This window comes from Dendrobates tinctorius, unplaced genomic scaffold, assembly GCF_039654945.1.
Source record: "Dendrobates tinctorius isolate UK_male_01 unplaced genomic scaffold, ASM3965494v1 ptg000086l, whole genome shotgun sequence".
Lineage (NCBI taxonomy): Eukaryota > Metazoa > Chordata > Amphibia > Anura > Dendrobatidae > Dendrobates > Dendrobates tinctorius.
Genome location: NW_027361754.1, coordinates 73,060,569 through 73,071,347, shown reverse-complemented (window position 1 = coordinate 73,071,347; position 10,779 = coordinate 73,060,569).

Here is a 10,779-nt window from a genome sequence, read left to right as displayed (position 1 = left end):
AGCTAGGAGTAGTGGTGGCCGAAATCTCATCTGAGTTACAGAGAGGGATTTTGGAGGCCCAGGCTCGGGCTCCGGGTGGTAAACCCTCGGGGAAATTGTTTGTACCGGAACGTTTCCGTCTCGGACTTATGCAGGAATTTCACGATTCTATGTTGAGTGCTCACCCTGGGATTGCAGGGGGCAATTGCGAGGGGTTTCTGGTGGCCCTCTATGGTAACAGATATTAAAAAGTTTGTGACTGCATGTGAGGTGTGCGCTCGTTCTAAAAGTTCTCATGTCCGGCTGGCAGGGGAGTTGGTGCCTTTGCCAATTCTGGATAGACCATGGACACATTTGTCCATGGATTTTATCACGAATCTTCCTCCTTCCAGGGGAACTCTTATAGTGATTTTATCCAGTTCTCGAAAATCGAGGCATGGGCGTAAACCACCATCCTTTTTCTTCGCAAAAAAGAATCCTGCCGCCACGGGAGAGATAGATGGTCGAATGTGCTCTTTACGGAGGCTATCAGAGATATACTCCTTCATAGCGGCCCGCTCAGGGCTGGAGAGATTGTACAGACGGGCCTTGGGCAATTTGGCACTGGGAACAAGATCAACAGCACAATCGAATGGGCGGTTGTTGTGAGCTCATTTTCTCGTTCACCTTTGATGTCCGATGAACTCCCTCTGCTGGTGAAAGGAGGTAGTGAAACTGATTTGGATGGGAGAGACCTGTCACCTGAACAGGTGGATTGCGATTGGACATCTGGAATCTCTGAGTGGATATAAGGCAGCCGACGCCCTGTAGGGTTGCTGGTGATTTCTCTGCTCTGAGCTCTGGCCTCCATTTCAGCTCCTGTCTTCTAAAGCTAAGTTTTGCTCTGTTATTGTTCCATGAGATTTTGTCAGATTTGCTTAGTTTTGTGTTCAGCCTGCCCCAGCTGGGGCTCTGCTGAATTTCCATTTTTGTCCCTGATCGGTTAAATCTCTTTTGCTCTGTCTTCAGAATATATCGGAGTGCTGATATAGGGATTTTGAAGTCTAGTGGCTTCAGGGCCGTTTTTCCTATCAGACGTGTTGGGACATTTTTGGTAGGGTTTTTGCGGATTGCAGCCAGCATCTTTTCTGTCCTTTCCTATCTAGTTAGCTGGGCCCCATCGTTTGCTCTGCCTGTCTTTCTGTCTGTGTTTGTGTTTTCATCTGTTTTCACCGACAATACATGTTGGGGGCTGTCTATTGCTTTGGGGTCTGCTCTGGTGCAGTTTAGATTTCCCCTTTCTTTAGGCTTATTTAGTTCTCCGGCTGTGAAGAGGCGTCTAGGACCACCGTAGGAACGCTCCACGGCTACTGTTAGTTGTTGTGAATAGGATCAGGGGTCTGCAATCTGCTAGCTACCAACCTCTCCGGTTTTCTTGACTTAGCTTGCATTTTTGTTTTTTCCTCCTCCGGTGACTCATTCATAACAGAATCACCAGCCATACCGCAGATTCTAGGGTACTCAATAGCAGGAAAGAATTGTAAAAAAAAAAAAAAAAGTGTCAGAATTTTTTTTCCTTTAATGTATATTTTTTCCTCTTTTTCTCTGGGGCTGTAGGAGGAATTTTTTCTTAATGTAGATTAAGCAATTGTCTGATCGTGTGGAGCTTCTCACTGCTGAAGTGCGGGGAATTTCCGCCTATCTTGCTCATTCACATGCTGCTGAACCAAAGATCCCTCCTCCTGATGTGTTTTTTGGGGATTGGTCTAAATTTTTGAATTTTAAGAATAATTGTAAATTATTTCTTGCCTTGAAGCCTAGCTCATCGGGGAGCTCTGCGCAGCAGGTTAAAATTGTCATCTCTTTGCTGCGCGGCGATCCCCAGGATTGGGCGTTTTCTTTGACACCTGATGATCCTATTCTAACTAATGTGGACGCATTTTTTCAAGCCTTGGGGTTGTTGTATGATGAACATAATGCTATTGATCAAGCTGAAAAAGCCCTGTTGGCCTTGAGCCAGGGTCAGTATTCTGCAGAGTTGTACTGTCAAAAATTCCGAAAGTGGGCGGTCCTTACTACCTGGAATGATGGTGCTTTGGCAGCTCTCTTTCGGAAGGGTTTGTCAGAAACCGTAAAAGATACTATGGTGGGATTTCCTGTTCCCTCTGGTCTTGACGATTCTATGTCATTAGCCATTCAGGATGATCGGCGTTTACGTGAACGTAAAATTACACAAGAAATGTTGCCACCTGTTGAACAAATGTCTGAACCTATGCAATGTGATAGAGTTTTGTCTAGGGCGCAACGTCAGGAGTTCAGAAGGCGTAATAAGCTGTGTTTTTTCTGTGGAGATGCCTCTCAAATTATTTCTGTCTGCCCTAAACGAGAGAAACGTTTTGCACACACATTTGCTGTGGGTGGTGTACAACCTAAGTTTCTTCTGGCAATTACTCTGATCGCTCCCTGTTCACATTTTCTGCTAAGGCTTTTGTGGATTCAGGAGCGGCTCTGAACCTGATGGACTTGGATTTTGCTAAACGTTGTGCGTTTCCTATGACACCTCTGCGGATGCCTATCCCTTTGAGGGGTATTGATGCTACTCCTTTGGCGAAGAATAAACCTCAGTTTTGGACCCAGGTGGTAATGCGGGTCGCCCCAGACCATCAAGAAAATTGCAGATTTTTGGTGTTGCATAATTTGCGTGATACCATTGTTCTGGGGTTTCCCTGGTTGCAAATCCATAATCCAGTTTTGGATTGGAAATCTGTGTCTGTGGTGAGTTGGGGTTGTCGGTGTGCTCTTAGTGACACTCCTGTTTTCTCCACGTCTCCCCAGTTGCATGATGTTCCTGACTATTTGGCTGATTTTTATGATTTATTTAGTGAGAATAAGTCTGCATCTTTGCCTCCTCATAGGAGTTATGACTGTGCAATTGAGCTGAGCCCTGGGAGTAAATTTCCCAAGGGTCGACTTTTCAGTTTATCTGTACCCGAGCATGAGGCTATGCGATCTTATATTAAGGAGTCGTTGGAGAAGGGTCATATTAGACCATCCTCTTCACCCTTGGGTGCTGGTTTTTTTTTCGTGGCCAAGAAAGATGGTTCATTAAGGCCTTGTATTGACTATCGTTCCCTCAACAAAATTACTGTTAAATATCAGTATCCGTTACCCCTGATTTCTGATCTATTCTTCAGATTTAAAGGTGCTTGCTGGTTTACCAAGCTTGACCTCAGGGGGGCGTATAATCTTATTCGCATTAAGCTTTGGGATGAATGGAAGACGGCGTTTAATACTCTGGAGGGACATTTTGAGTACCTGGTGATGCCTTTTGGGCTCACTAATGCCCCTTCTGTCTTCCAGTGCTTCATGAATGATATTTTCCGGGACTTTGTGGATAAATCTTTGATCATCTCTCTGGATGATATTTTAATCTTTTCCAGGGATTGGGACTCTCATGTGGAACATGTTCGGACTGTGTTCCGGATTTTGAGGGAGAATTCCCTGTATGTTAAGGGATCGAAATGCCTTTTTGGTGTACAGAGGATTTCATTTTTGGGATTTATTTTGTCTCCGTCAACTATTGAAATGGACCCGGCCAAGGTACAGGCCATTTATGATTGGGTTCAGCCCACTTCTTTGAAGACCCTCCAGAAGTTTTTGGGTTTTGCTAATTTTTATCGTAAATTTATAGCTAATTTTTCTGGTATTGCCAAACCATTGACTGATTTGACTAAGAAGGGTGCTGATGTGCTGAATTGGTCTCCAGAGGCTGTTTCTTCCTTTCAGGAGCTGAAGCAGAGATTCACTTCTGCTCCGGTTTTGCGGCAACCTGATGTCTCACTCCCGTTTCAGGTAGAGGTGGACGCTTCTGAGATTGGTGCAGGAGCTGTTTTGTCCCAAAAAGATCCGGTAACATCTAAAATGAATCACTGTGCTTTCTTTTCCCGAAAGTTCTCCCCATCTGAGCGCAACTATGATGTGGGGAATCGGGAACTGTTAGCCATGAAATGGGCATTTGAGGAGTGGAGACATTGGTTGGAGGGAGCTAGACATCAAGTCGTGGTCCTCACTGACCACAAGAATTTGATTTACCTTGAGTCGGCCAAACGCTTGAATCCTAGACAGGCTAGGTGGGCCTTGTTTTTCACACGTTTTGATTTTGTGGTCTCTTTTCTTCCGGGCACTAAGAATGTCAAGGCAGACGCCCTCTCTAGGAGTTTCTTTGCTGATTCTCCTATTGTGACCAAGCCTGCTACCATCTTAGGTGAGGGGGTAGTTCTTTCTGCCATCTCGCCCGATTTGAGACGTGCTCTGGAAGAGTTTCAGGAGGACAAACCTGAGGGTTGTCCCATTGAAAAATTGTATGTTCCTGACCAGTGGAGGAAGAGAGTAATGTCTGAAGTTCATTGCTCCGCATTGGCTGGTCATCCAGGTATTTTTGGTACTAGAGGTTTGGTGAGTCAGTCTTTTTGGTGGCCCGCCTTATCTCGTGATGTCAGGAATTTTGTGCAGTCCTGTGGGACTTGCTCCCTGTCTAAACCTTTTTCTCGCTCTAGTGGGTTGCTGATGCCTTTGCCGGTGCCCAGGAGGCCATGGACCCATATTTCAATGGATTTTATTTCTGATCTGCCTGTCTCTCAGAGAATGACTGTTATCTGAGTGATTTGTGATAGATTCTCTAAGATGGTCCATCTTGTACCACTTCCTAAGTTGCCATCTTCCTCAGAGTTGGTGCTGTTATGATTGAGTGACCGTAGGAGGCAGACACAAAAATAGAAGCTACTTCCAAAAAACCAGAGGAGCTGGCAACTATCCGATTGCAGATCCCTGAACCTATCAACACAACTAGCAGTAGCCGTGGGGGGTACCTACGGTGCCCTAGACCCCTCGAACACAGCCGGAGAACTATATAGCCTAAAGATAGAAAGGGAAATCTAAACTGCCCCAGAGCAGACCCCAAAGTAAAAGGCAGCCCCCAACATATAATGACGGTGAAGCAAGATGAAAAAACACTGACACAGATAGAAAGATAGGCTGAGCAAACGTTGGGGCCCAATCTAATCTAAACAGGAAAGGAAAGCTGCTGTCTGCAATCGGCAAAAAACCCTATCAAAAACATAAGCCAGCAAGCTGAAATGGAAAAAGGCCCTGAAGCAACTAAGCTTCAAAACTAAATCAGCACCCCCCTGGTATTTTCAGGAGACAGAGCTAAGGAGTTCAGCTCACCCCAGCAGGGAATGGCTGAAATCCAGAAAAAACAAAGCAAAGACAAATGCAAAAAGCAAGGAAGAAAACTTAGCTTTAGCAGAGCAGGAATTCAGACTGGACTCCAAGGATACCACAGAGAAATCACCCGCAGGGAAAATGGGCGTAGGCAGCCTTATATCCAGTCTGTGACTCCACTCAGCCAGTCATCATCATTAATCTCAGGTGTCTGATAATCAGACTCACTACCTCTCCTTACCAGAAGAGGGAGTTCCTCGGGCCTCAGTGATGAAGGTGAAAATGAACTCACAACAGCCCCCCATAGAATATAATGTATCCCCAAATAGAATATTATACAGCGCACCTCCCCATATTATATAACACAGCCTCCCCCTATAGAATGTAATGCAAAATGTACCCCCCATGGTATATAACACAGCCACATAGTATATAGCCAAGCACCACATGGTATATACCCCAGCACCACATGGTATACACCCCAGCCCACCATGGTATACAGCCCAGCCCACCGTGGTATACAGCACAGCATGGTATATAGCCCACCATGGTATAATACAGCACACCATGGTATAATACAGCCCACCATGGTATACAGGCTGTATAACATGCTGGGCTGTATATCATGGTGTGCTGTATAATACAGCCCAGCATGGTATAATACAATCCACCATGGTATAATACAGCCCAGCATGGTATAATACAGCCCAGCATCGCATATAGCCCCCCAGAATTGTATAATACAGCCCAGCATGGTCTAATGCAGCCCAGAATGGTATATAGCCCCCCCAGAATGGTATAATACAGCCCAGCATGGTATATAGCCCCCCAGAATGGTATAATACAGCCCAGCATGGTATAATACAGCCCAGCCTGGTATAATACAGCCCAGCATGGTATATAGCCCCCAGAATGGAATAATAGAGCCCAGTATGGTATTAAACAGCCCAGCATGGTATAATACAGCCCAGCATGGTATATAGCCCCCCAGAATGGAATAATACAGCCAAGCATGGTATATAGCCCCCCAGCATGGTATAGTACAGCCCAGCATGGTATATAGCCCCCCCAGAATTGTGTAATACAGCCCAGCATGGTATAATACAGCCCAGCATGGTATATAGCCCCCCCAGCACGGTGTAATACAGCCCAGCTTGGTATATAGCCCCCCCAGAATGGTATAATACAGCCCAGCATGGTATAATACAGCCCAGCCTGGTATAATACAGCCCAGCATGGTATATAGCCCCCAGAATGGAATAATAGAGCCCAGTATGGTAATAAACAGCCCAGCATGGTATATAGCCCCCCCAGCATGGTATAATACAGCCCAGCATGATGTAATACAGCCCAGTATGGTATATAGCCCCCCCAGAATGGTATAATACAGCCCAGCATGGTATAATACAGCCCAGCATGGTATATAGCCCCCCAGAATGGAATAATACAGCCCAGCATGGTATATAGCCCCCCAGCATGGTATAGTACAGCCCAGCATGGTATATAGCCCCCCCAGAATTGTGTAATACAGCCCAGCATGGTATAATACAGCCCAGCATGGTATATAGCCCCCCAGCACGGTGTAATACAGCCCAGCATGGTATATAGCCCCCCCAGAATGGTGTAATACAACCCAGCATGGTATAATACAGCCCAGCATGGTATATAGCACCCCAGAATGGTATAATACAGCCCAGCACAGTATAATACAGCCCAGCATGGTATATAGCCCCCCAGAATGGTGTACTACAGCTCAGCATGGTATATAGCCACCCAGCATGGTATAATGCAGCCCAGCAGGGTATATAGCCCTCCAGAATGGTATAATACAGCCCGGCACGGTATATTACAGCCCAGCATGGTATATAGCCCCCCAGAATGGTATAATACACCCCAGCACGGTATAATACAGCCCAGCATGGTATATAGCCCCACAGAATGATATAATACATCCCAGCATGTTATAATACAGCCCTGCATGGTATAATACAGCCAAGCATGGTATATAGCCCCCCCAGAATGGTATAATACAGCCCAGCACAGTATAATACAGCCCAGCATGGTATATAGCCCCTCAGAATGATATAATACAGCCTAGCATGGTATATAGCCCCCCCAGAATGGTATGGGTCGCACCTCACACCCAGGGCAGCGGGGTACTCGGTAACGGGCCGGTGTCAGGGGGAATGTGTCACAGCATCGGTGATCTGGTCCGTGGCCCTGGGCGCCCAATATCAATGGCGGTGATGTTAATGGCGTAATAGTTTATTTGGATAGTTCGTGACGCCACCTGTGGTGTTTGGCAAGTGAGGTGTTAAGCCAACGCTGCGTGCAGATCTGCTGGGACTGATGGTGTGGTGCAGCAAAGATGGTGTAGCTCCCCTCAGGTGGAGCTGTAGTCCCAGGGCAGTGTAGGTGCAATGGACGAGGAGAGGTGCAGAATGGTATAGATGTTGTTACCCAGATGTAGCGGTGCTGGAATAACTGGAGGACACCAGAGTATGCGGTTCCAAAGCTTTACTCACTGTTTGCAGTTCACACAACGGCCTGCCTCCGCACTGTGTTCTTCAGGTCAGGGCCCCAGCCAACCTCCAGGCAGGGTAGGATTCTCCCCTCCACACTCCGCCAATATGTACCTTACTTAACGACTCCTCCAATGCATCTTTAGGTGCGAAGCACTCCAGTACTTAGTTACCCTGGAATGTCTCTCTCTAGGTGTTCCTAGTCTTTACTTGTATGACAGACAGCTGTAGCCTGCTTCGGGGACTCCTCACTGCGTCCCGGCTCTCTATTCAGTTGCTGTTGTGTCCCAAGTCTATGATGGGAGCAAGGCGTTAGCGGCTCACTACTCCTCCGGTGTCTGTTGCCGGACCTAAAGATCCAATCAACCTTGGGGAGCGGGCCCCGGCCTTTGCGCTCTCTACACTGGAAGGGTTCTCTATCTTCAACCAGCTTCCCACCGTCCTTCTATTCTCCTTCGTTCCGATCTGTTCTATCTCTCTTATGGTATCTGTAGTCTCCAGTCTACGTCTCTTTCTAATTCTCTTCCTTCCCTAGTGAGCTCGTTCCACTAAGACCAGTCCTCAGCCTCTCCTGACTGACTGCCTTTCTCCGCCTAGAGCTCCTCTCAGGCTGACCTGCTGTCAGACTGCTCTCTCTCTCAGACCCTCGTCTGACTGACTTGAAATCCTACACCTTCCCTCTCTTTTGTATCATCTCACTCCACCTGCCTCCCAGCACATCTCGTGTTACGAAGCAGGGTTCCACGAGGGGTGCTCTGCTAACCCCCAGCCTGAAGCTGTTAGGTGGCCCCACTGAACTATCCTGTGTGTGGAATGCAGGTGTGGAGCGTGGTCAGGAGTTCCCACCTTATCTGGATGGTGGGGCACTACACTGTTATGAATGAGTCACCAGAGGAGGCAAAAACAAAAATGCAAGCTAAGTCCAGAAAACCGGAGAGGTTGGTAGCTAGCGGATTGCAGACCCCTGATCCTATTCACAACAACCACAGCCGTGGAGCGTTCCTACGGTGGTCCTAGACGCCTCTTCACAGCCGGAGAACTAAATAAGCCTAAAGAAAGAAAGGGGAAATCTAAACTGCCCCAGAGCAGACCCCAAAGCAATAGACAGCCCCCAACATGTATTGTCGGTAAAAACAGATGAAAACACAAACACAGACAGAAAGACAGGCAGAGCAAACGATGGGGCCCAACTAACTAGATAGGAAAGGACAGAAAAGATGCTGGCTGCAATCCGCAAAAACCCTACCAAAAATGTCCCAACACGTCTGATAGGAAAAACAGCCCTGAAGTCACTAGACTTCAAAATCACTATATTAGCACTCCGATATATTCTGAAGACAGAGCAAAAGAGATTTAACCGATCAGGGACAAAAAATGGAAATTCAGCAGAGCCCCAGCCGGGGCTGGCAGAACACGAAACTAAGCAAATCAGAAAAAATCTCATGGAACAATAACAGAGCAAAACTTAGCTTTAGAAGACAGGAACTGAACTGGAGGCCAGGGCTCAGAGCAGAGAAATCATCAGCAACCCTACAGGGCGTCGGCTGCCTTATATCCGCTCAGAGATTCCGGATGTCCAATCGCAATCCACCTGTTCAGGTGACAGGTTTCTCCCATCCAAATCAGTTTCACCACCTCCTTTCACCAGCAGAGGGAGTTCATCGGACATCAAAGGTGAAAGAGAAAATGAGCTCACAACACTACACCTTAGGAAAAGGTGCAGTACCTCTGTGGCGACTGAAGCCTCAGGGGCGCCACATACCCCCCATTAAACACCGCACGTCCGCAGGCTGTAAGACAACAAAAGTATAATACAGGAACACACAAAATTTTTTAAATGCTATTCAACAATATTCATCTAATCTTCCTAATGTAGGAGGCACATTTCTTAAACGTTACAAACAGGTTAACTTCCTATCTTAGTATCAAAAATTTACTTAAGTGCAATTATTAATTCAAAGTGCTATACTCAACACATTTTCTTTATTACATTTTCTATCAATTATTCTCTTTTTCTTTTTCTCTCTCTACTGGACGCAAGACACTGACCATCTACGCTTGGCCTGTCACCTGTCACTTTCAATTCTTCAGTCTTTATTCAATTCTCACATTCTATCTCAAAAAATTTTCTAATTCTCTGTATCAAATATTCTATAAAAGACATTTACTTTTCACAAGACACAACATTATCAAATACGTTATCATAAAATATTCAAAGATTCTTGCAAAGTGCTGATCACTGCTCCCAGCAGGGCTTTCTTGCAGTGTCCCTTGAGGTAGACATCATTCTTCGAAAAGTGTCCATGCAAAAAAAACATTATCTTCGCAAAGTGTCTTTATATGTAAAACCAAGAAAGGGCACCTAAAGAGGTGCAACTATTTACAATAAAAGTTTTTGGATCAATCAGCGTCTATGATCTCCACAGTTCCATTTCAAAAACAATGCTGCCAATCAAAAACTGGGCAACATGATGAACAAAAAGGCAAAGGCACAACTGGTGCAACAAACCCTCCTGGGTAACAAGATTTGGAAAATTATAATTCTTCTACTGGTGATCCCCTCCTGGGGTTCTGGAAGCTGAACTGGAACTGTTCCCAGAGGTGGTATCTTCGTCTCATTGACTACTTGCTAGCCGCATATACTCAATCTCCCATAGAGAGTGATAAGGACTGGTGGGGCCCAGGGAAAGGGCCATGGAGATTTCTACTGTCTGCGGGGATATGGGTCCCTCCAGTTCCATAGGAAGTTCAGGAGATGGTGCCGCAGCCCGAGGCCGCCAGCCAGGGACAACTTGATCATCCCCCCCATAGGCACTGCAGCCAGGGATCGTTGGCAAAGGTCAGTGGGCCCGTTCCTATCTGTGGGTTCCGCTCCGAAAACCAGGGTCAGACTGGGGGTATCGATCATACCTGGCGTTTCCAGCCGCGGTTCCGGCTCCGGTTCCTGGTGGTAGAGGGCAGCAGCCGCAACTCCCGCAGTGACTGGTGGAGTAGGCCGCAGTTGGATCCGTGCCGGGACCAGGCCGGTCTCAGCTGGGGTTGACGGCGGAGGCCGGTGCCATCGCACCCGGTCCAG